This window comes from Eumetopias jubatus, unplaced genomic scaffold (genome assembly GCF_037043125.1).
Source record: "Eumetopias jubatus isolate StellerSeaLion01/CBP00866 unplaced genomic scaffold, mEumJub1_p1.0 scaffold_12, whole genome shotgun sequence".
Lineage (NCBI taxonomy): Eukaryota > Metazoa > Chordata > Mammalia > Carnivora > Otariidae > Eumetopias > Eumetopias jubatus.
Window position 1 is genome coordinate 64,939,697 of NW_028274818.1, and position 24,774 is coordinate 64,964,470.

The 24,774-nt window shown below is 41.9% G+C and overlaps 1 protein-coding gene across 2 annotated transcripts in view; it reads right to left on the bottom strand.

The window, feature by feature from the left end:
- Window positions 1–24,774, bottom strand: part of SMYD3 (SET and MYND domain containing 3) — a 708,338-nt gene that overhangs the window by 337,469 nt on the left and 346,095 nt on the right. The gene's annotated exons all lie outside the window — the stretch shown is intronic.

The following is a 24,774-nucleotide window of genomic DNA, read 5'->3' on the forward strand; positions in this document are numbered from 1 at the left end:
TCAGGCTCCCGGGATTGAGCCCCGCATTGGGCTCCTGCTCCTCCCTCTCCCTCTGTGCCCTCTCTCCCTCTCTCTTTTAAATAAATAAAATCTTTAAAAAAATGACAATAAAAAAATAAAACAAAATGCTAATACACTCATACAAATTGAAAAGGTAAATCTTCGGCCTTGATACGTTGATGAGCTACAATGGTTTGGTCATCTACCTGAAGGCTTTTCAGTCCAAACATGTTTAACTAATTCTGTCTGTTCTGCTCCTCTGTAGGCTGCTGAGAGTAGGGGCCTTTGTCTCATCCATTCTTCCATATCTAGTGTCAAACATATTAATTCTAATATTTTTTGATTAATGAATATTGTATGACCTGATTAAATCCTATAATTTGGACTGTCAAAAGCGATCCCAATCTGGACAGCTTTAGCATGCTCTAGAAATGATGGAGAGAACTATCATTTCCAGTCACATTCCTTGAGTATTTCATGACAAATCAATGCTAATAAACATAGGAGTAATTGGGCAAAGAACATAATAAACTTGCTTAAAAAACAGACAAAAAGTGATTCCAAAATCAATCTTCCTAAAGCTTCTTAATTAAAACGAATGTGGCAACTGTCACCAAATATATCTAGAGATACAGATACATAGATATAGACATGGAATAAGAATACAGAGTTGAAATTCTTTACATGTTCAAGCCAAAATGAAATTTTAAATAAAAGAGAAGCATATAAGATAATACAAACAGAAGGAATTTCTAGGGGTCACCTAGTTCAAACTCCAAGTGGGCTATATTTCATTGAAAGTAAGTTTCTTAAAGGCCTCTAGGATTATAAAATGCATTATTAGGTGTTCAGCTTTCCAAAACCATCCTCTGTTCACTTACGGAAACAGGAACAATAACTAAAAGAAGAGGGTTCTCAAGTCTGGAAGTGCCCACTGAGAACAGCACTTGGGAGCATTAGATCAGAGTCTAAGGTCCTGGTTTCTTGATCATTCATATCCTGAAATCCTCCCAAATATGTCAGGAGTTGCACATGTACCCAAACTATCACCCCAGCACAGTTCCAACAAAATGGATGGAGTTAACATCCATAAACAGAAGCTTAAAGCTCAGAGCTCAGGCCAACTCTGATAAATAAGTAGATCTTCTCGATTTGTGGTTACCATCCTGCAAGAGCATAAAAACTACCCATCCAGGCGAGCAGTAGATCCTCAGATTTCAGTTTGATATCCATCATCAATTCCAAAAGCATACTTGCCTCATGCTCAGATCTGAAAGTTGAAAGAAAGGCATATACTGTAGACACCTTCTGGAGGAGCCCAGAGACAGTCCAGAAGAATGAATCTCCTGTGGCCTCCATTCCTGCTTTGAGATGGAATCTTCTTGTGTTATTTTTGGAAACAGTGGCTTTGCAATGGGGGGAAAAAGGTGGCACAGAAAAAGAGGGATGTAAGCAGGGCTTTCAGACTTTCTGCGGGGTGAAGCGAAAAGATGGGAAGAAGGCTGGGATGAAGAATACGAGCTCTGCAGATCAGGCAGAATGAACATAACAACCAGCGGGCAATTTAAAATAAGGAATATAGTTTACTGAATGAATGAGTGAATTAATGAAAGAATGAACAAACAAAGGAACCAGTGAACAAACAAAATGAGTAAGTAAGTGAAGAGTGAGCCTATAAAGAATGAGGTAGATGAAGGGAAGGTTGGAACTAAGATGCAAATAATGAGTCTGAATCCATCCCAAAGAACAGGATGAGAAAGGCACACCTAAGATTGTGCAGTACACAGTCTGCCCAACTGTACACACAGACTTGCCTAAAAGCAATGAGCATTTACTGGAAGTTTTTTATAATGAGGAAGTAAGCGCTTGAGGGAGATTAATCAAGAAGCAGTAGGTGAAATGTAAGACAGAGAAGCCTTACATCACATACAAGAACTATAAGCTAAGCCACTGTTTTGACTGTAAAAGACCAATGTAAGATATGCACATAACAACTACAATTTTGGAATTAATGATCTTTTTAAAAATTGAGATACAATTCACACACCAAAATATCTATGCTTTTAGGATATATAATTCAGGGTTTTGTAGTATTCACAAAGTGATAAAACCATCACCACTATCTCATTTCAGAACATTTCATCACCCTGCCAAAAAAAATCCCTGTACCTATCAGCAGTCACTCACCAATTATGAATGGTGCTCACCTTGGACAACTGTTCTGTGAGGCTATTTCCCTGTCAACTAAAGCTTATGCTTTTAAGCATCAATTTCTTTCTTTTTTTTTAATTCCAACCACTTGGAGAAAATGCTTTTTAAATGCACATCATGGTGCCGGACTCAAGAATGTTCATTCTTTCATACTCCCTCCGTCCCAGCCCCCATGAAATTAACAGACTTTAATCTTAATACGATTTCTCTTTTTTATATATATCCCCAAAGTGCATATATGGAGATTTCCACATAGCAGTCTCAGTAGAAGATAAATGATTCTTTACAAAAAACAAACAAAAAACCCCCACAAAACCTTCCAAATCCAGGAAGTATCAAAGAAGGTGATTTTCTTTTCTACCCAACTGATGCGGCATTGTTACTCTCATGTGGTAAGTGGCAATTTTCAAGCTTCACAAGTTTAGTTGATTTTTATTCCTGTTTTAAATTCAACTAAAAATGTACTGGCATTCAAATTTGTCTATAATTCTACTATTGTGTTTTGGGATTGTTCTTTGGTATTTGGCAGTGCATTTTAAAAAGTAAGCAAATCTCCAATTTCTCTCAGATATTATTATTGCCCTGAATTTTAGAAGAAATCTATTTGGATTTATATGCCTCTCTGCCCCTACACATATACACATTCTATCTCTCTCTGTATTCTTCTAACAATGCAAAATACCTTTGTTAAAAAAGAAGCTATTCCTCAAGTTAATGAAATCAGACTGAAGAAAAGTAATTGTGACTCTTATTTTCCCAATTCTCTTAATATGGCCCAAGAGACTAAATTTACAAACAGGACAGATGTTGTAGACATTCTCATCTTTCCCAGCCGCTCACCCCCAAGTGCTGCATCCTGAGGGCCAAAACATATTTGCACTCTACCTAGAGAAGACAGTGGTATGAACACAGCTGTTTTATTTTTTTTTTAAGATTTTATGTATTTATTTATTTGAGAGAGAGAGAGCAAAAGCAGGGGGAGCTGCAGAGGGAGAAGGAGAAGCAGGCTCCCTGCTAAGCAGGGAACCCAACGTGGGGCTCGATCCTAGGACTCTGGGATCATGACCTGAGCTGAAGAGAGATGCTTAACCAACTGAGCCACCCAGGTGCCCCAACACAGTTATCTTAATGACATTCAGCTTCTGAGATTTTAAAAAAACAAGCCCAAACTAAAAAATATAAAGAATGTGTTTGGGCCAGTTCACCTTTTCCTGTCGACTATTTTTTTAAATCTATTTTCTTTTTTCACAGTTTAAATGCTTCCTACAGTACCTAAATTTCTTTGAACTGCTCTCCATAGAAGTACAGGTGGAAAATCTTTTCTCAAGTGTTCAGGTCCTTTAAGTTTGCTGGGCACAATCTAACCCCTTTTCTCTCTCCCCCTCAGCAACCTACGACTTCATAGGGCTGCAGGGTGGTTGAGGGCCCCAGGGAGGCGGACTTCAGTAGCACAGAGGTCACCAAGCCCCAGCCAGAGCCATTCACGGATGAGGATCCATCTTCCCCCTTCACAATGCCTGTATACCCTGAGGGGGTCTGCCATCAATAATTCAAAAGCAGCAAAAAGAGCATGCTCTAATCAATACGGAGTAATGGCAAAACTCACAGCAGGTTCCAGGGGACTGATTGGGTGTTATATTAATAACTGACTTAACTACCTCAGAAAATTTAATTTTTCATAGACCAAAGATGTAAAATTGACCTTTTAACCTTATCTTTATATAGGATCTTTCCCAAAGAAGTGAAAAATATTTAGGAAGCATTTTTAATAAAAGCAGCGGGTTAAAATGAGTATTTCAATACCTAGGAGATTTGCTAAGATCACACAGAAAAACAAAATTAGAACTAAAATTCTTAATTATTTTTCACACCTTTCATGATTATTTTCAAAGGTTCATTATAGGGGCTTTAAAACACACTTTGGTTTTTTCACCATCAATTGCCTATATTCAAGAAAAGGAATTTTGAGTATTCTGCACCTATTTCTCCTTTTCTAGTACTTCCCCTTGTCGAATTAAGAACAAACCAATCAAACTGCATCAGAGTGGCTGATTATGAAACATAGTGATATACAAAAATGATAAACTCTGATTTTATGATTACCCATCTATGCCTTTAAATTCAAAATTCTTGTTATGTGTCACTGTTGCATAGAAAATCTGAAATGTTAACAATGGTGGATTACTGAAGACCTTCCTGATAGGTTATTTCCCCAATCTTGTTTTATTCAAGCCGATGTTCAACAGAATTTGAGTTTTTCAGCATACCCTGAAGGGAAAAGAATCTTCCTAGAAAGTAAGGAGTGGCTGATCTGAACATGCCATGGACAATCCTCCTAAAGATATACGAGAGTTAGGTTTGATTCATTTTTCAGTGAAGGAACTCTCCCCTTCATGAAGCCCTGAGAGCCCTTCCATTACTTATTGATCAGAAGACCAAAAAAAACTAAGAATGGAGAAATCCCTCTTTAATTACCTAAGAATACTATCTAAAGCCAAGATCGCCTCCAAAGTGGATGAATGAAGAACGCACATACATATGAAATAGGAAGATATGACAAGAATGGCCAATGAGGTGGAAGTATCAGATTCTTCCTGAAACGTGTGGTAAGAGATTCTTACCTCTTCCTAGGTAAGAGGCTGGGCTGCTCTGGAGACCAGGAGCAGCGGCTTCAAGTACAGTTCCGCTGCTCTGATACGTGTCATCCTGGGAAAGAAATTCTTCTCTAAGCCTCAGTTTCCCTATCTGGAAAATTATGAATGGTGCTCACCTTGGACAACTGTTCTGTGAGGCTATTTCCCTGTCAACTAAAGCTTATGCTTTTAAGCATCAATTTCTTTTTTTTTTTTTAATTCCAACCACTTGGAGAAAATGCTTTTGAAATGCACATCATGGTGCCGGACTCAAGGGAGTGGAGAGTCCTGTCCTTAGTAATTCAGCACCGCGTTTAAGAGCCATAGTTACTGTCTTGTGTAACTTATGACAGTAAAGAGGAATTGCCAGGGGCCACCCGCATGGGCAGGCTTCAGGTGGCCGAACCATTCAACTGCCAGGCTTTTCTTGAAGATGGTGGTGACTTTTGTTGGAAAACGAAATCTCACGAAAGTTCGCGAGAAACTAAATCTCCCAGGGCCACATGGAGCTAATACATGAGGGACTAGTCACTTGAACCCCAAGTGTCTGGCCCGGTAATCATGGCTCCCCCTGTACTCCACCGGGGCTTCCAGATTTGGGCTACAGCACTGGAAACTCTGCAAAGAGCTATAGGGATTTGAATTGCATTTGACTAAATGTTGGCCAAGGTCACAGGCCACAGCTACAAAAAAAGCTGATATTCAAACAAAGACAAATAATTATTTTTCTGATTTTGTCTTGTTTGTGCTGATATTCAGAGGAATCTGAATTTCTTAAGCATACCCTGACCTTGACAGAGGTGAGGCGTGCGCATCCTGAAAGTTGGCTGTCTACTAGACAGAAGCTGAGCAGGCGGGACACCCCTGTAATCTGTAACCGCTTGCTGTTGTTTTTCTGTCTTCACTGTTGTGGTGGCTAACACAGCAACAATGGCTCATGTTTATTAAACATGTACAAGCAGGCCAGGAACTGTGATGAATCCTTTATGCAATCACAGCCCCCCTGAATGTTCTCAGAATTTACAGAGTGAATGATTAACGTGCCACTATAAATACGTTTCCAAAAATCTTCATGTAAATTTATTAAACGATCCAGAATTTCTGAACCAATGTAAAAACATTCCAAATTTACACTGACGTTTAGTAATTTTATCTCCTGGATTCGAAGGCAAAGAATATAGTACTAGTTCTTGTTTAAATCCTGGTTATTGAGTTTTACATTCCGTGGAAGCACAGTTCAGATAGAAGCAACAGAGGACTTATTTTTTTATATATATTTTATTTATTTATTTGAGAGAGAGAAAGAGCACAAGCATGGGGAGCAGCAGACAGGAGAAGCAAACTCCCCGCTGAGCAGGGAGCCCCACCCAGGGCTCGATCCCAGGACACCGAGGTCATGGGTCATGACCTGAGCGAAGGCAGACACTTAACTGACTGAGCCACCCAGGCACCCCAACAGGGTACCTATTTTGGAACAAAGTTAAGTTTCTTTTAAGGAAAAAAAATTATACTTATGTCTATTTTTCCTCCTTTTTCAAAGTTTCTTTTTTCTTACTCTCTCGTTAAGAATTTACCTTGAAGCAAGAAAGAAATGCTTGGAAGACAGTAGTTGCCTATGACCAGTCATTGCCACCCTCAAACCTAAGTGCAACCATATTCTTTTTCCTTCTTGCTTTTCATACCAGAAGGATAGCAGTTGCTCTCTCAATAGTAAAACCGATTCTCAACCCTCTGTCACTGCTGGTAGGCCTGGGTTTCAGTGGGCAAGTAGGGCAAGCCTATTCTCAGAAGTGAGTCCTTGTAAGCATATTGTGCTTTTCTGAACATCGACAAAAGCAAACTGGCCAGGACATAATGAAGAACAATGAAAGCAAAGACCAAGTGAGGGGGCCCAGAGATCTTGGTTCTAACCTTTGGTAGGTTCTTCATGGAGATAAACACAAGCACAGGAGGCTCTGTGGAAGTCACGCTGGCTAAACAACCAGCCTCTCGTAAGTAAGACCCACATGGAATCCACGATGAGAAACAACTGCTGCCAGGAAGTACAACAAAATCTTGCTAACATGTGGTAATAGGCAAAAAAGTAAGTCTGGATGATAGTGTGCTTTTTAAAGGAAATACAGTTGTAGTACATTTAATATACATGCACACATACATCCTTAAATCAGACTAATAGTGTAGAGGGACTTGGGCCCTACTTAAAAGATAGGGACTATTTGTAAGCCACAAATTATTGCATGAAATACATCCTCCTGAAAGGCTTAGAAATAGGAGGCTTTCTTAGTGTGTTTAAACAGTCTACTTGAAGTCTAGGTTATATAATGGCATTCCAAGTAAGATTCCATTATACTATATTTTGAAAGAGGGGCGCCTGGGTGGCATAGTTGGTTAAGAGTCTGACTCCTGGTTTGGGCTCAGGTCGTGATCTCGGGGTTGTGGGACTGAGCCCCACATCAGGCTCTATGCTCGAGGCACAGTCTCCTTGAGATTCTCTCTCTCAAATAAATAATCTTTAATATAGATATACATATAAAAAGAAAAAAGTCAAAGCAGTCCTATGTGAATCATCATAAATGTCCAATCAGTGAAGTCTAAATTCTCAACATTTTGCTTACTTATGATTGGGACTCTCAAATTTGCCCTGGATCCCTCCAGCTGGTAAGTCAGTCAACATCATCTAGCTACATGTCTGGAAGAATGCTCAACGATATAACCCCACGGAAGGCCACTGAATCCAGATACTGAAAATGTGATTTAATGCAGAAAAGATCACCTTCCCAAAGCTTTTACACTTTCCAGTCAGGCATTTTCTTCCTCACAGAGCAGCCGCACGGTTAACTGTTTCTAGAAGCTCCTGTAAAGATGTATAACTTTAGCTGGGGAAAAGCTGGAGATTTTCTTTTCCACTCCCTGACTGTACTTCTAGGCTAGGTACTGAAGCCCAGCAAGGTTCTCCTGGCCTGATCGACAGCCTCATTGTAGAGCTGACAGGTGGCGATGGATACACCCTCCCAGGGTATTACTGAGGATATGAGAGGCTGCGCCACCACGTCCTTGGTGCTCTCGAGTGCAATCCTGTGGACTCCAGTGTTTCCCCTCAGATGCAGCAACATTGTGAGAGGGACTCAGCTTTGAAATTCTAACCTAGCACCTCTTAGTTCAGTTTCTTCTCTGGGCAGCACTGAAGAAGAAATGGATTTTTGGTATTTGAAGCTCATTTTTATGTTTGCATTAGTATCAGTTTGATTGACCCATGATTATTAAATCACAGTTTCTGATGAAACTCCACTTCACCATAACATGTACAATACTGCAGCTGAAGGTGATTAATTAGAGACTAGAATAAAATAATAACAGACTTCTCTATTCCGAATACACAATGGGAAGCTGCTGTTTAATTTTACTTATGTAAGAATGGACAGAGTAATATACCTTCCCTAGCAGCAGATTTCAAGAAGCTGCGTTTATCTTTTTCTTTTCTCCAGTCAGTTGCTATAAATGACAGGAGCACATCAGAATGTGATTCACTGACACTGACTGGCAACCTCTCCTCTTGTTTTTAATTGGAAGCATGTCAGAGAACCACCCATAAAGGCAGACTTTGCATAACTAATAGCCTTCATAAATAAGACCTTTGGAAATCACAGCAAGATAGAAAACATTTGGCTATAGTCACTGTGTTCCCACTTCACTGAAGACTGGGGACACGGAATTTAAGGTATACACACATAGCTAATTCAGAAAGCATGAAACAGGTGCCCTGGGGAGCACAAAATTGCGAGAAAGACAACTGGGCCTCCGCTTCCCAGCATCACTTTCTGATGTAGAGTGATTAAAAAGCGATGCAGGAGATGGAGTCTTTCACTAACCTGTCAAGCCTAATTAAAGGGGAAAGAATTGCTTCTTAAAAGCATGATGGAAAATGTAGTTATGGCCAAAATCATTCTCATAGCCTTAAGATAAAATATATACTTAATCTTCCTGAAAACAGTTTAGAGTCAGAACACAGTTATTATTCTGGTAACTGAAATTAGGAAAGCATGGGTGTGTGGTGTTGTGTGTGGCTGTAGGACTCCTGAAAACTGTGCAAATACTCTCTACTAAGAAAAAAAACCCAGGGGTGCCTGGGTGGCTCAGTCGGTTAAGCGGTCAACTCTTGATCTCAGCTCAGGTCATGCTCTCTGGGTCAGGAGACTGAGCCCCACGTCAGGCTCCACGCTCAGCACAGAGTCTGCCTGAGATTCCCTCCCTCTCTCTCCATCCCTCTCCCTGCTTGTATGCTCTCTCTCTCTAAACTAAATAAATCTTTAAAACAAACAAACAACAACAACAAAAAAAAGCCCTCGAAACTGAAAATGATAAAAAAATTTTTAGGTAGGCTCACTCCTTTTATATAATGTCAAACTCCTTGGAATTATATTTTTTAAAAAGAAATATCAATAAAATAATTATTTAAACTATGACTCCATTCTCAATTCACAACTCTGTTTTCATCCATGCACAACTCTGTAGGAACTGGATGAGTTAAACTGGAGCTTCCCTAGGCAGCAGGTTCTTCTTGCTTTATAAGACACCAATATTATGGTGATTTCATTGAGAAAGTGCAAACAGCCAGAACTCTCCACTCACAGTGCAAAATTATTAATGTGTGCACTGGAATGAATAGGGGCTTGAGAATCAGACCATAGCCTCTATCTGAGCTCTGCCATGTAGCTACAATGTGACCTCCACCAAGTTCATTCAACTTCTGAGCTTCAGGTTCTTGTTTGTAAAATGAAAGCACAATTATGAACACCTAACTGGCAAGGTGGTATTGGAAACTAGTTACAAAGTATGTAAAGTGCTTAGCTTTTATTCTCATAATGATCATACATTAATTTTGGCTAATAATACTGAGTTGTCAGGATCAAATTAAATAATTTCGTGCACGTGCTTGGACAATTAAAGGCATGGTAAGCCTCTCAGCCTCACTGGATCAAAGACAACTTTTAAAGTGCAGTTTCAGGGGCATCTGGGTGGCTCAGTTGTTAAGTATCTGCCTTCGGCTCAGGTTATGGTCCCAGGGTCCTGGGATCAAGCCCCACATCGGGCTCCCTGCTCTTTGAGAAGCCTGCTTCTCCCTCCCTGCCCCCCCCCCCGGCCACTTGTGTTCCCTCTCTTGCTATCTCTCTCTCTCTCTCTGTCAAATAAATAAAATCTTTAAAAAAATGAAGTGCGGTTTCAGCCCTTCATTTGTTCTGACATCAAAGTGTGGTTCTCATATAAGTACTATGTTCTTACCCAATGTTCCCACCTTCAAGGAACCTGCAAACTAACAGGCACAGGTTCTGGAGTGAGACAGTCGGCTGAGTGCTCCCTTGGAGCCCAACCACTTCCCAGCTGGGTAACCTTGAGTAAGCTTAACCTCCTGGGAGCCTTGACTGTCTCATCCCAAAAAAGCAGGTCATAATAACAGTACTCACCTCACTGACACAGTGAGGGTTAAAGAAAACAGGCTGTGTATATTTCTTAGCACAATGGCTGGCAGGTAGTAAGCACCAAGTGTGTGAGCTGTCCTCATCTAATTAGTGACAATACGAGATCCTATCTGCAGCCAATGAGCAAGCCATGTGGTACTCAGGTGACCGAAGCTTGCTGCTGTGAGCAGTAGAGGTGGGAACCTTTTTCCAGGGCTGTCTGACTTCAAAGCTCATGCTCAACTCTCAGGATAGTAAAGCACTCTTCAACAGGCTCAGTCTTCTGGTTTTTCTTTTCTTTGGTAACTTTTGTGTACTATTTTCCAAAACACACAAATAGGAGAGACAAACATCCTTTATAAATGGTAGAATGAACCAAACAAAATCCCTACCCCACATGCAGAGCATCCCCTGGGATCGGGATCCCCCACCAGAACAGCACAGGGATACAAGTGACAAACCTACACTGCTCATCATCACCCAGTGTCCACAGCTTACGGGCTACTCTTGATGTGCAATGTTCTAGGAGTTTGGACAAGTGTAGGATTATACATATCCATCGTCATGGCATCACACAGAGTACTTCCACTGCCCTAAAAATCTTCTATGCTATGCCTTCTCATCCTTCCCCAGTGCCCTCCAGCCTATGGCAACATGGATATTTTTCCTGTGTTCACAGTTTTCCCTCTTCCAGACTAGAATACAGTTGGAATCATGCAGTACTCCACCTTTTCACATTGGCTCCTTATTATTGTGTTTTTTTTAAGATTTCATTTATTTATTTGACAGCAAGAGAGACATCAAGAGAGGGAATACAAGCAGGGGGAGTGGGAGAGGGAGAAGCAGGCCTCCCACTGGGCAGGGAGCCTGATGCAGGCCTCGAATCCAGGACCCCGGGATCATGACCTGAGCCGAAGTCAAATGCTTAACGACTGAGCCACCCAGGTGCACCCACTGGCTCCTTATTATTAAGTGAACTTCATTTTACGCATCTAAGGCTCTTCCGTGTCTTTTCTTGGCTTGATAGCTCATTTCTTTTTCACGCTGAATAATATTTCATTATAGTATGTAGCCCAGTTTCTTATCTATTCAATTAGAGAAAGCCATCTTGCTTCCTTCAAGATTTGGCAATTATGAATTAAGCCGCTTATAAATATCCATGTGTAGGTTTTTAAAAGCATAAGTTTTCACCTCCTTTGGATAAATACCAAGAAGTGTGCTAATCATTATTTATTAATAAATACTTGAGTAGATGCAATGTCCTGATCAAAGTGCTAGTCGCTGAGGATATGATCACGAACAAGTTAGAGGGTATCCCTGGCCTCAGGGAGCTTACATATCTGGGAGAAACGGACAAGAGAAAGGACATTACGAGATGGTGTGGCACGTGATCTGACTGGAAAAATACTGAGGGCTAAGGGGGCACCATGTGGGGGGAACAGGGAAGTAAACAGATAGAACTCTTTATTTTTTTTTTTTTACGATTTTTTCCATTTATTTGACAGAGAACGCACAAACAGGGGGAGAGGGAGAAGCAGGCTCCCCGCTGAGCAGGGAGCCCAATGCAGGACTCGATCCTAGGACCCTGGGATCATGACCCAAGCAGAAGGCAGACACTCAGCCGACTGAGCCACCCAGGCGCCCCTAGACAGAACTCTTTATAAGAACATAGGTAATAAAACTGCTACCATTACCTCATACTTGACCTTTTCTTAAAATCAAAATTTCCAGAGACATCCAGCTGCTGAGGACATTTGAGCACCAAACAGAAGGAAAATGTTCCCTGACTGAACTCACCAGAGCACTACATGAAGGGTAACGTCATGGTTCAAGAAAGAGCCCCTTATCCAAACAAACCTTTGTCTTCCACCAAGCGCCAACAACCTTTTTAAACATGGGGCAAGGGCGCCTGAGTGGCTCAGTTGGTTAAGCGACTGCCTTCAGCTCAGGTCATGATCCTGGAGTCCCGGGATCGAGTCCTGCATCGGGCTCCCTGCTCAGCAGGGAGTCTGCTTCCCCCTCTGACCCTCCCCCCTCTCATGTTCTCTCTATCTCATTCTCTCTCTCAAATAAATAAATAAATAAATCTTAAAAAAAAAAAAACTATAAACATGGGGCAAAACTGCTTCTCTGAAAATTAAGGGCAAGACTTTTTTTTTAAGATTTTATTTATTTGAGAGAAAGAGAGAGGGCATGAGCAGGGGGAAGGGGCAGAAGGAGAAGCAGACTCCCCGCTAAGTGGGGAGCCTGAGGACCCTAGGATCATGACCTGAGCCAAAGGCAGACGCCCAACCAACTGAGCCCCCCAGGGACCCAAGGAAGAGAATTTAAAAGCAAATGACTTTCTTAGGACAGACAGCACAGGGCCTCAGTGACTGAAAGCAGACCTTTCCGGAAGGTGGGTTTTGAGGAGACAGAATAAGAGGGACTGGAAGGGAAACAGGGAGAACAGAAAGGAGGTAAACTGGCTGCGGAATCTAAATAATGGCGCCTAGGGCCGCATACTGTCCAGAGCCAGATACATATAATGATCACGACCAGAAATAATGCATTCTGAGAGGAGGGCAGAGATGGACTGAAGATGGCAGACAAAAGGGAAAGAAGCTGCTTGACATTTCAAGCATTATCCAAACTGCTCCTAATCCAGTGGAGGCTAATGGCATGGTCCATCTAGCCACAGAAGTAAACAAAGAGCCCACGGATGGCCCTGTGTGGTTTTTGGAGTTAGACTCAGGCTGTTGCTCGTTAATCTGCACACGGGGATGACAGTGCTTGACAAAGGACAATCTGTTCAAGAATAATTAGATTCCCCTCACTTCTTGCCATGGTGGCAGAAGCACCCAACGTATTCACACTACCTCATTTTGCTTCCATCTGAATCCATATGTTCGTCGATCAGGTTAAAGCTGGAGCTACACGGCACGTTCTTCACCATAAACAAACTGCCTCAGCAAACCCTAAGGGAAAGGGCGGGATGCTGCTCTCTTAATTTCCCAAGCCTGGGCAAGGCTCGCCTTCAGGACCAGCAGCAGCTCGGATGATTTATTGCTGGAGGAAGGCCATAGCTCAGAGGATTCATGGCAGGAGCTGCAGGTACAGACTGGGGAGCAGCCCTCATTTACTGGGAGACAGGAGAGCAAGCCGGGAAAGAGCCCCGTGAAGAATATGCCTTTATTACATGTTGAAAGCAAAGTGAATGAGGACGTGCTCGGTGCTTGTAATTCCACAGGACGATTTAGAGGCCAAGACAGATGGGTGGAGGAAAGATGGAAGGGGGAAGAAGAGAAGAAAAATCTTACAGGTAGAGAGCACCTGCCATTCAACAAGCACAGTGCTGGGCACGTGGTAGAAACTCTCTCAAAGGAAAGGATACTTGGTGGCATCTGCAATTAAAGCACAATCCCCATTCCTAGCCACCCTCCCCACCCCGCCAACAACCTGCTGGGATCAGCCCTTTACTTGTGTAACCAGTAAGGTGACAATGCATCTATCACAACCCTGCCACCCCAAAGACACCAAGGCAGAGTTCCTGCACCACCTAACCAGCAGGGGGCATGTGGAGGACAGGTCCAGTGCTCTCAGGTGGGGAGCAAGGGGACCCTGCATCCACTGGCATGCCCCAGGATAAGCACGCCAGGTTAGCAATGCAGTAATCTTGACAGGGAGTCTGAGTAGAGTGGTGGGGACGAAGGGGCAATGAAGAGTGTTTAACAAAAAAATGGGAGGAACCAAGAACTAGAACCAAGGAGAGAGACACCTGCTTTGAGAAGTCCTTCTGTGAAGGAAACTAGAACATGGGGGCACTAACCCGTTCGAAGAGGAATAGAAAATCGGCAAGGCCTGATTTTAAAAAATACCTCCTGCTGCATTTTGATCAAATGATAAAAACACTTGGCGTATCCTGGAGACCTGAATTGAAGCCCTTATGTTCTGCATTAAGAAACTGAGAGTCTGGGGGGCGCCTCGGTGGCTCAGGTGGTTAAGCATCTTCCTTCAGCTCAGGTCATGATCCTGGGGTCCAGGAATGGAGGCCCGCATGTGGCTTCCTGCTCAGCAGGGAGTCTGCTTCTCCTTCTCTCTGTCCCTCCCCCCTGTTGTGCTCTCTCTCTCTCAAATAAATAAATAAAATCTTTAAAAAGGAAAGGAAAGGAAAGGAAAGGAAAGGAAAGGAAAGGAAAGGAAAGGAAAGGAAAGCAAAGCAAAGCAAAGCAAAGCAAAGCAAAGGAAAGGAAAGCAAAGGAAAGGAAAGCAAAGGAAAGGAAAGAAGGAGGGAGGGAGGGAGGGAGGGAGGGAAGGAAGGAAGGAAGGAAGGAAGGAAGGAAGGAAGGAAGGAAGGAAGGAAGGAAGGGGGAAAGAAACCAGAGATGGTTAAGTGACTTCTTGCCCAAAACACAGCACTACTGAAGACCGAATTCTGCATTCAGGATCCCTCAACATCACTGAGCCTCTACTCTGTCCACCACCATCCCGTGCCACATCTCTCTCTTCACTGCAACTGGTACCCAATTCTAGTTGTGGTTCTGTTTTCATGAAGATCGTTCAAAAGACCTTAAAGATAAAGGTATCAGATTAACTAGAAGTAATTTTTTTTTCCTTTCAGAAGAGAAATTTTAACTATCTTCACCAACAAAGGGATTAAGTCTGCTCTGTGACAGAGCTGTATTAAAAATAATGAGGCAGATAAAGAAAAGCTTTTTTTAATTTTAATGAATTCAAAAGCTGGAAGCATTATTGAGATGAACAATGTGTTCATTGCCCTAATCCAATATAATCATGTTTAAAAAATTATTCTGTTTAGGAACTTTCTGCTATAGCAGACAAAATCCAAAATGTGCCAAGTAGAATATTAAAATTAACCTCAGATCCTGAGTGCCATCCAAATAAAGACCAATATCCTAAGGACCGTCTTTGAAAATACCACATATAAGATGTGAAGTTTTGTGAAATACAAAGATGTCCTTCTGTCTACAATTTAACCCAAAGATTTCTCTATCATTTAATCCACATCTTAAAAAATTCATGATTCTACACCTTTTTTTAAAGTACACACTATGCCCAATGTGAGGCTCAAACTCACGACCCCTGAGATCGAAGAGTTGAATATTCTATGGACCGAGCCAGCCAGGTGCCCCTAACACATTTTTTTTTCATCTAAATCAACCATTCACTTCTGTGTATAAGGAAGCCCATTCAACCTCTCTGTTCTTTTTCATCTGCAGCTATAGAAAAAGAAATTTACTTTCTGACTCATCTCACTGGGGTTGATTCTAAAGAAAAAAATACCATAGCAACTTTTAACATGAACACAAATTTGCTACACGAATGTTTTAATCTTTTAAGTCTCAGAAGAAAACATCAGAATCTGTTCTTTCCCAAACAATTTGAATACAAAGAAATAAATATTAGCCAAAGAAAGCACAACATATAGGATACCTATAATAATACTCCTTTCTTTCTCAAAATATATCACATTTCTTAGCTATTAGGTTCTCACTCTTCTGACACATCAAGCTTAGATATTAGTATTCAGGTAACTGTAGCAGCAAAAATGACTTTGGTGAAGTGAAGTTAATTGCATTTCACTCATTCTGAGGTTTTGTGTTTTTTACTATTGCTCACTCACGCTGAACACATTATTTAACAACAACAAAAATAAGCCACCAATGTCAGGTTCAGCTTTAATTTCAACAAGAGCACAGCAATAGTTATAATTAAACTTGGAGGAAGAGCTCTATTCATCTTTCTACAGGTTTGTGATTAAAACCACTTACTCCAAATTACTCCAAAATCTGGATCCAGCTATCATAAAATGATGATGCCATGTTCAACAATCCACAAAATTCCAATTAAAATCCAGTCCAGAATATGGAACATCAATTGTGTAAAACTCTGTATACCCCAAATTTATAATGGAATATAGCATAAATTTCAAAATTAATACAAATATTAAATGAATGAGTGAACTGATAATTAAGTCTTTTATAATCAGGGGTCAACTACCTGGTTCGTCATTTTCTAAATTCTTCCATTATCTTCTTACTGTCTATAGTCTGTTAATGCTGTTGTTCTGAGTGTTCACGGGAATAAGGGAAACAGACTGTCCCCATCTTCTAAGGAGGCCTACTAAGGTCTGGTGAAGCACGTTTTACATCTACTGGTTAACATGATTTATCACTACATTGCTATTTCTAGATATACTAATGTTTCTGTCTGCATTAAGCATAAGAATAACCCATGTGGACAAACTAAGACCCCAACCAAGGATTTCTCCTCTGCAGCCATGGAAGGAACAAACTGAGAATGCTTGTCCAAGAAAAAAAAAAGGCCTGACCCAACCAACAAAGATAGCAGAGGTGGGGACATAGGGAAGAGACCACAGGAGGACAGAACCAAAAAAATTCCTGTCCCTGTTATTGTGATTATGCCTCAAGGGCAATTTCCCCAACTAGAGGCCTGTCCCAAAATGAAGATTTTGCGAAAATAATGCCTCCAGTTTACCATCCTGAAAGATACCAAAGGAATAAGGCTTGTTTAGAAGCTTGGCTCCAGGTTGAAATGATATTCTACAGAAGTTATTACTCCTAAAATATTATTTGAGGGGAACTGTTAGTCCCATAACCCCCCATTTTTTATGTCATCATGGTCTTCTATATGCAGGAGGGAGTTTCTATTAGGTAGTGAGTCTTTATAACACAGCAGAAAAAGCACAGGGTTTGAGGCCAAGCAGTTTAAAATCCTGGCTCTGTTTCTTCTTAAATATAGTGCAGTGAATAAGTTACTTTATACTGACCTTCAGTTTTCCCATTTGTGAAATGCAGACAATAAACCTGCCTCGAAAGATTATTGCAAGAAAGAAAAATATAACTTGAAGAGCACCCAGCCTAGGGCCTAGCAATGAGTAGACACTAAATAATTATTTGTTCGTCTTTTCCCCATAATCCCCATTCCACCAGCAGATGGGGGCAAACATCACTTAATTAGATAAATAAACGCTTGATTATTTAAGAAAAATTATCTTTAAGGTCCATTTCAAGACTAAAAGCATATTCAACACTATATGGAGGTATTTTAAGAGTGTATGTTGCCTATACCCAAAGACACATTTAGGCATGTTTGACCTTCTAGTCGACTACACTCCAAAGATCTTTATGTGGGAGGAACAAAGAATCTTCTGGAGAAAATAGTTACCCCAAGGGAAGAAGTAGATGCTTGCATATTTGGTCAAGGGACACCAGAAGAGTAAAAACAAGAGGTAAACTAGACCACCCTGACCCCGAGGTCTGAGGTCGACATCCTTGGGTGGGCTGGGCGTTGGAGGAACAACAATAAATAAAGATTTGCTTTACTAAAATCATTGTTTCTGGGAGCCCGAGGCAGCATTACATCCTCTGGAGCCTAGGAAGCAAATCCTACTCACCTAAGGTGAAGGATGAGCCCAGTGGATGCTGGAGCAGGAACCAAACAGAGCTTGGGCAATGGGGAAGAGAAGCTCCCAGGAGGCAGGCCACGGCTTGAAAAGAGAAAAGGCAGCTGAGGATGGAGAATAGGGGTGAGGATGCTGAAGAAGTGGGAAGAAGAGCGTGTCTATGGACATACTGGAGGAAGCAGTGTACTCAGCTGGGGTCACAAGGACTTTCAGAACCAACTGGAAGAACTTATAATTGGATGTGTAGAGACAGGGCATGGGAAGAACCATTTTGGGACGACTGTCATCCTAAACTAGAATAAACCGGTAAAGCAAGAGTTATGTGTCTTTAGACTAATGGCACCTCAGACTAGATGCTTGTAAGAGAGAAGCAGAAAGAAAAGGAAGGGAACCAAGTTTCTGTGCACTTACTACATTTTAGGCAATGTTCTCATTTAGGTCTGCGTCATTTCATTCTAAAGAACAGATTAACAATTTTCTTTGATTAAATATACTTCCTCAATAAAGGCTTTTGAAAGAAAGCAGATTTAATTTTGATGATCAGGCTTTGAGGGTATCATCAAAGAGATAAATTATGCTGGAACTCACAGCAAATATTTTTATTGATTTATTTGGAGAACATTACTGTGTATGCCAACAGGTCTCAAAGCAGCCCTCAAAGACCCTTTCAGAGGACATGAGAAGTAGAAATTATTTTCATAATAGTATAAAAATAGTATTTGCCCTTTTCACTCTCATCATGAGTGGGCAGAGGAGTTTTCCCAAGGCCGCGTGTTACATGATATCACAAAAGACTGAGCAAACAAGCAGATATAAGAAATAATTTGTCATCTACGAAGCCATACAATAAAGAGATTTGCAAAACTGTAATACAATGCCAGTTTTTCTCCGCAATTTGTGATTGTTTTGAAAAGTTATTATTCACCAAAATATTTATATTAAAATTTAATGGATTTCTTATTTTAAATGAATTAAATATTTTAAACTTCTCAGTTTTAATTTCTAACATAGCAAAGATCGGTAGATACCCATTTAAAAATGTATCTTTTGGGTTCTCAGTAATTTTGAAGAGTATAAAGGGATCCTGAGACCAAAAAGTTGCAGATTCAGTGTTATACCACAGGCCATCTTTCTCCTCCCAAGAATAACCACGGGATATCAAGAAATGACTCAATCCCAAGTCACACTGACCTTGCCTTGGGGTGATGTGAAATCCAATTTTGTACACAAATCAAGGAACACATGCCCCTTCTTTTGCTCCTCCCAAATGAGTTGTATTTTCTCTATATTATGTAGAAAGCATTTTTTTTTTCATTAATAGCTTGTTAAATGTGTGTGTGTGTGTGTGTGTGTGTGCATTTTTGCTATTAGTTTCTGGATTTTGTGCTGTTGTGCATTCATAGGCTATACATGCCATGTTTTCTTGAATCACACTGAGAATACTGATGAAACCAGTTTGGAAGTTTTCTCCTGTTTCCTCAATTATTTGCAGTGAGTCTCGATTCCGGCAGCAGCCAAGTCTCTTCATATGTAAAGTGACGGTCTTTATGTTTTAATTTGGCCTGTATCATTCAGGTTGATTTCCCCTCACAACACATATAACTCACTGTTCTGCGCCTCCAGCAAGGCTTCAGATACATAACTGATGAATGAAGTGTGGCTCAGGAGTTTCACCCTGGGGTTGGGGTGGGCTCTACAGGCCCAAAAGTTTTAATAACTTTACAGACCACAGGAGGCAGTGTTACTGCTTACGGTCTCTACCCCCCAGTAGAATGTAATTAATGCGGGTACAGCTCGTCCCTACTGACACTTGTGCTCTGACCCTGCTCTTCTGATGGAGTGGATCCTGAAATCAGGTATGCAGTGCTTCTTCTACAGGTAACAACATGTGTCTGGATTGAGCGGTCAAAAACAGCTCCCAACAGAACACCTAATATGGCCAACACCTTTTAAGGAAAATAGGACACCTCAGGAAAGTAAACTTCCAAACATGTATTTTGATGAAAAACCTTCCTCCTCCCCCCCACCCCACACACTGTGAGCTTCCTCCTATTACATAAGCATCCCCTTGCAGTCCGTCCAGTCCTAGGATGCTCCATTCTCCAAGGACACCGGACCCCTAAGCCCTGCCCCGCCCCAGCTTCACACCCATTCCTACCCACCCAGACCCAAGGGGCATCCTGACCACCCTTCTAGGATCAGCATCAACGAAACCCTTGCTCCTTGTCTTTGTGCCTCCGCTGCTGGGCAGACCTCAACACAGAGTGCTCCTGTGTACTCCCCTCCTGCTCTACACCAGCAAAGCTCCAGAGAGTGCAGACTCTGGAGCTGCCCTGCGGCTTAACCATAGACACCACTGACCAGCACATCTAGCCCTTCAGCCTCCTCTGCAAAATGGAGATGGAAATAACAGGAGCTTACTTCATAGCGTTGTTGTGCAGATACTGCACGTGACTGGTGCCTGGCACAAAGTAAGCACAGGAGAAATGTTTGCTATTTTTATTTGTGAGAACACCTGACCTCTAAGCTCTAATGGAGAAAGTCATGGAACTCTGTGCCTGTGCAGCTAACACACGTATGATGTGCAGTTTATCCTTGTAACTGCTCGGGACCATGGAACCTGGGATCCCATGGTCCAGATCTGTCCCCCACCCCTGGTTCTCTCACCCTCTACCTCTGCTCAAGCCCCAACCTTCTGTATGTGCTCTGCTCCCTCAGCAGAGGGTCTTGCTTCTGATTTCATGGAGAAAACAGAACCATCCATCAACTTTCTACCCAAACCCACGAACAGCAGGTGCACCTGTCTCCTACCTTCTCCCCCTTCTGAGAGGAACAGCACTCCCCCAACTCAGATCAACTGTGCATCCAGTGTCCTCCATTTTCCCTCCCGGCCTCTACTCCCCATGGTTCTCCCGCAACCATCACTTCTACTTCATCTTCAGTCCCTTTCTCTCCCACTGATGACTCCCCCTCAGCCTAAAATCCTGCTCTGAATTTTCCATCCTAAAACAAAGTAAAAGAAAACTTACCTCTAATCCCATTCACCTCCAGCTACACTGTCTTTCACCCTTCGCAGTCAAGTTGACAGAAAAGTTCTATGTACTTGTGCCTCCATTGCCCAAACACCCAATATTACATGATAGATACTGGGACCGCAACAAGCACGAAATCTATGCTTTGGTTTCCAATGACTCGTACACACAAAGTCCATAAGACTTGAGGTTGTACTTTGTGCTAGTCTCCCAAATTGGATCATTCTCTCGCCTTCCTTCTGTGGCTTCATTACACGGCAAGTTCACTAACAGCCAAATACCGACCTCGTTTGGTCTCTGTATCCAAACATATAATAGGGTACCGAGCCCGAGCTCGCTGAAAGGCTCCATGAAAATCATCTGAGTCTTGGTGGTTCCAGATCCTTCCCTGTGCTATCCACTCTGGATTTGTCCCCACTGACAACGTAAAAGTGACTCAGTCAACAACTTCTTTGGCAAAGTAAGATATCAAGGAGTCAAGGTTCCCCATTTGGAGCCATGCTTTGCTCCAGTGGGAAATCTGTTTATACAGGCAGAGTGATTTGGGCTTTAGCCCTCAAAGCCTCACCCCTGAGCAGGAAGCGGCCCAGTACGGACTCTAAGGCTACAGGGCTTCACAAGTGGTGTTAAAGTGATCTTAACAGCAGAAGCCAGTCACCCTCCTGATTCATCTTTCTTTCTTTTCTTTCTTTCTTTCTCTTTCTTTCTTTCTTTTTCTTTCAAGATTTTATTTATTTATTTGAGAGAGAGAGCGTGCACACGCACAAGCGGGGGCAGGGGTAAAGGGAGAAGGTGAAGCAGACTCCCCGGTGAGCAGGGAGCCCACACTGGGCTCTACAAAGGGCTCGATCCCAGGACCCTGGGATCATGACCTGAGCTGAAGGCAGACACTTCACCAACTGAGCCATCCATGCTCCCCAGGACAGAATTTTTTAAATTAATGTTAACGTCTGGGAGTTTTGCCTTGGCTCTTAATTTCAAATACCTAATTTGATTTTTATATGTTTACTACATGCAGAAAGACTTTTCTGGGCCTTCTCATCATTTCAAGTCAATTTAGCTAATAACACCCTTTCATCAGACAGCCCTATTAGTCCCAGAAATTTGAGAAATGGGTAACAAAAAAGTGAAAGGACACAGAACAACAACATGAAAAGAATTTTATAAATCCCGCCACTGGGGTGAGGGCAGAGGACAAGCAATTCACCAGTATATAAAATTAAATTGTTTAAAGATTTTAGAATCTAAACTTAACAAAGGAACCTGTAAAACACTATCTTCAAAGACTCTAAAGCTTATAATGGTAAGTTATTTGGAAGATGAAAACATGTTTCCCCATGAAAAAAATTCTACATCATGGTTATGATGCAAAGTTAACTCACAAAGACCCATTTCTCTGACTCCTTCAATAAACATTAAAATCTTGTGAGGCACCATGCCAAGAATTAGGGATAGAAAGTCAAATAAGACCCAACTTATGCCCAAAGGAGCTTTGGATCTAGTAGAGGAACTAAATTAACATTTACAGAGGGTGCTCTAAGTGTGTTCTAGAATATTCACAAGGTGCTTTGGAGAGCAAAGAAAAGGGGCACCTGAATCAGACTGAAGGGGAGGAGTCACAGAACATGCCCCTGTAAGAGGTCTTGTTTGAGCTGAATTTGAAGGTCATGTGGGAATTCGCTACACTAAAAAGGAAGACAGGAGGTCAAAAGGTACTTGATGGCTGATCAGATGATGGAGGTGGGTGGCACAAAGGGGGCTCAAATGACTCGGGTGTCTGGTCTGGGCAAATGACTGAACATGAGCGCCATGCATGGAGAAAGGACTCACGGGAGATATGAGAGCACAGTCGAAGAGTTCACACGAAGACCAGGCAAAGTTGGAGCCTCTGCCTTACATCTGTTGGGAAGAGCGGGGGATTTCTATTAGGGCTTCTGTCAGCAAACCTGAGAAGTCAGGTGGTGTGAGACAGAGGACAAGGGCAGCCCCAGGCGCCGCCACTGCCTGAACAGTGCACAGGTGTTCCTGGCCCCTCCTCCCACCTCCGCATGGACTCACAAACTACACGTTTTTGCCTGTTTGCAGCTTGTGCTTTGGCCCTGTCAGCAAAATGTTCCTCAGGAAGCTCTGGCTACAGAGCCACCACAGTGTCCAGGTGAGAAAACTGAGGTGCAGAGACAGCAGCTGCCCAAGAGCAGAAAACAGGCAGGCAGCCCTCATCCACGGCCCGCGCACCTCGCCATGATATGCTGCCTGGTTTTGGCAGAAGCAGCAATCCCTTTTCTTAGAAGCCCAAGCTTTCCAAAGACAGGCTCTCAATCACTGAGACATCATCTCTCCTGATAGATCATCAAGGAGACAGATGCTGAGAGGCATTCCCTCTTTAGCTGCTCCTCTTACTCACCTTCTTTGTTACAAGCAAAAGGCCTACTTTAATGCTAGGACTTCCCTGGTTCACCTGGCTAGCCCGTCCTAAGGGACTAGAGTCTCCTCTTGCCACAAGCTATCTTCTTTTCCAGGGCTGGCTTCCTCTTACTGTCCTTGGCTGCAATCTGGTGTTGCGGTTAGTTACACAAGAGACAAGCGAAACTCCATCAATTCCTAGGCAAACTGCTTTGAGAATCTGCAAACCAAGCCATCTATTACAGGGCTTCTAAAATCTGGTGTCACAGAACCACATGCTTCTAACCACCACATGAAGGATCTGCACCTACAGTTCAGATGGCAGATGAGCTTTATAAAGAAATATATGGCCAGTGCGCTCCCAGCAGGCGGAAGGCTGCAAAAAACCAAAATGCCTCAATTATTCTAGGAAACGGGCCTATTCTCCCCTGGTTATGCAGGGCAGATTGAATGGACAGTTGTAGGTACAAACCGAGAGATAAATCGACCTCTAAATAAGTAAAGAGCCAGGGGAAATGCAGGTTGCAGAATGAATTATTAAAATCCACACTGGTCTACAGTCACGGGTATGACTGATTTCTGAGTGAAGACATCCTCTCCTGAATGCTGTTACTTTCAGGTAAAAATAGACTCATTATTCCCCCAAGTCTCTTTCTCCATCATTGATGAAAAATGACACAGATCCATTGGTTTCTAAATGATGTGTCTGACACTAAAATTTCATCCCGTGCACTGCCATCCTTTGAAACACAGAGTAAGAAAAGAAGATCGTCTTGACATGCAAAATAGCACGTTTTGACACGAAACCACCGAGATATATGTGAAAGGGCGTTTTTTTCTACTGGGACAGAAATATAGTTCTGTTTGAAAGTTTACCACACCCTTCAAAGTTCACTTTGAGCAAACACTTTAGGATAAACAAACAAATATACAGTGGCTAAAAGAGAAAACTGGCTTTATTTTTGTTTTTTTTAAGAAATACCTAGTAAAGGCAGAGTAAGTTGTACATTTTTTGTTTCCTTTTTCTTAAACTTTTTTTAAGACTTCTTTATTTATTTAGAGAGAGAGCATGAGCAAGAGGGGCAGAGGGAGAGAGAGAGAGAGAGAAAGAATCTCAAGCGACCACATGTCTGGCGTGGACTCTGACACGGGGCTCGATCCTAGGACCCCGAGATCATGACCTGACCCGAAAACCAAAAGTCGGAGGCGTAACTGACTGTACCACCCACACGCCCCTATATTTCTTTATTCTATACAAACCACCGAAAAATACGAAAAGCTAGTAGGTGCTTAGAATTCTTAGCACATAGTACTAAGTGTTCAATGTACTGATCTGAATTATGTAAATATACAAAAAAGCACAGAATATGTAACTACAAATATATTAATCAGTCCAACACCATGAATTCTCCTTCAATTTTCTTCTTTAACCAATAAACTAGTAGTGACTAAATCGAAAATGTTGCTCTTTAATCTAGATAATACATTTTATGTGTATCTAAGAAATACTTACTAAGCATCTACTTTGCATCAGACACTGCAGACACAGCACTGAGCAGTGTGTGAGATGTACAGAGCCAGAAGTGAAGAGACAAGATAATTATTTCAGGTCA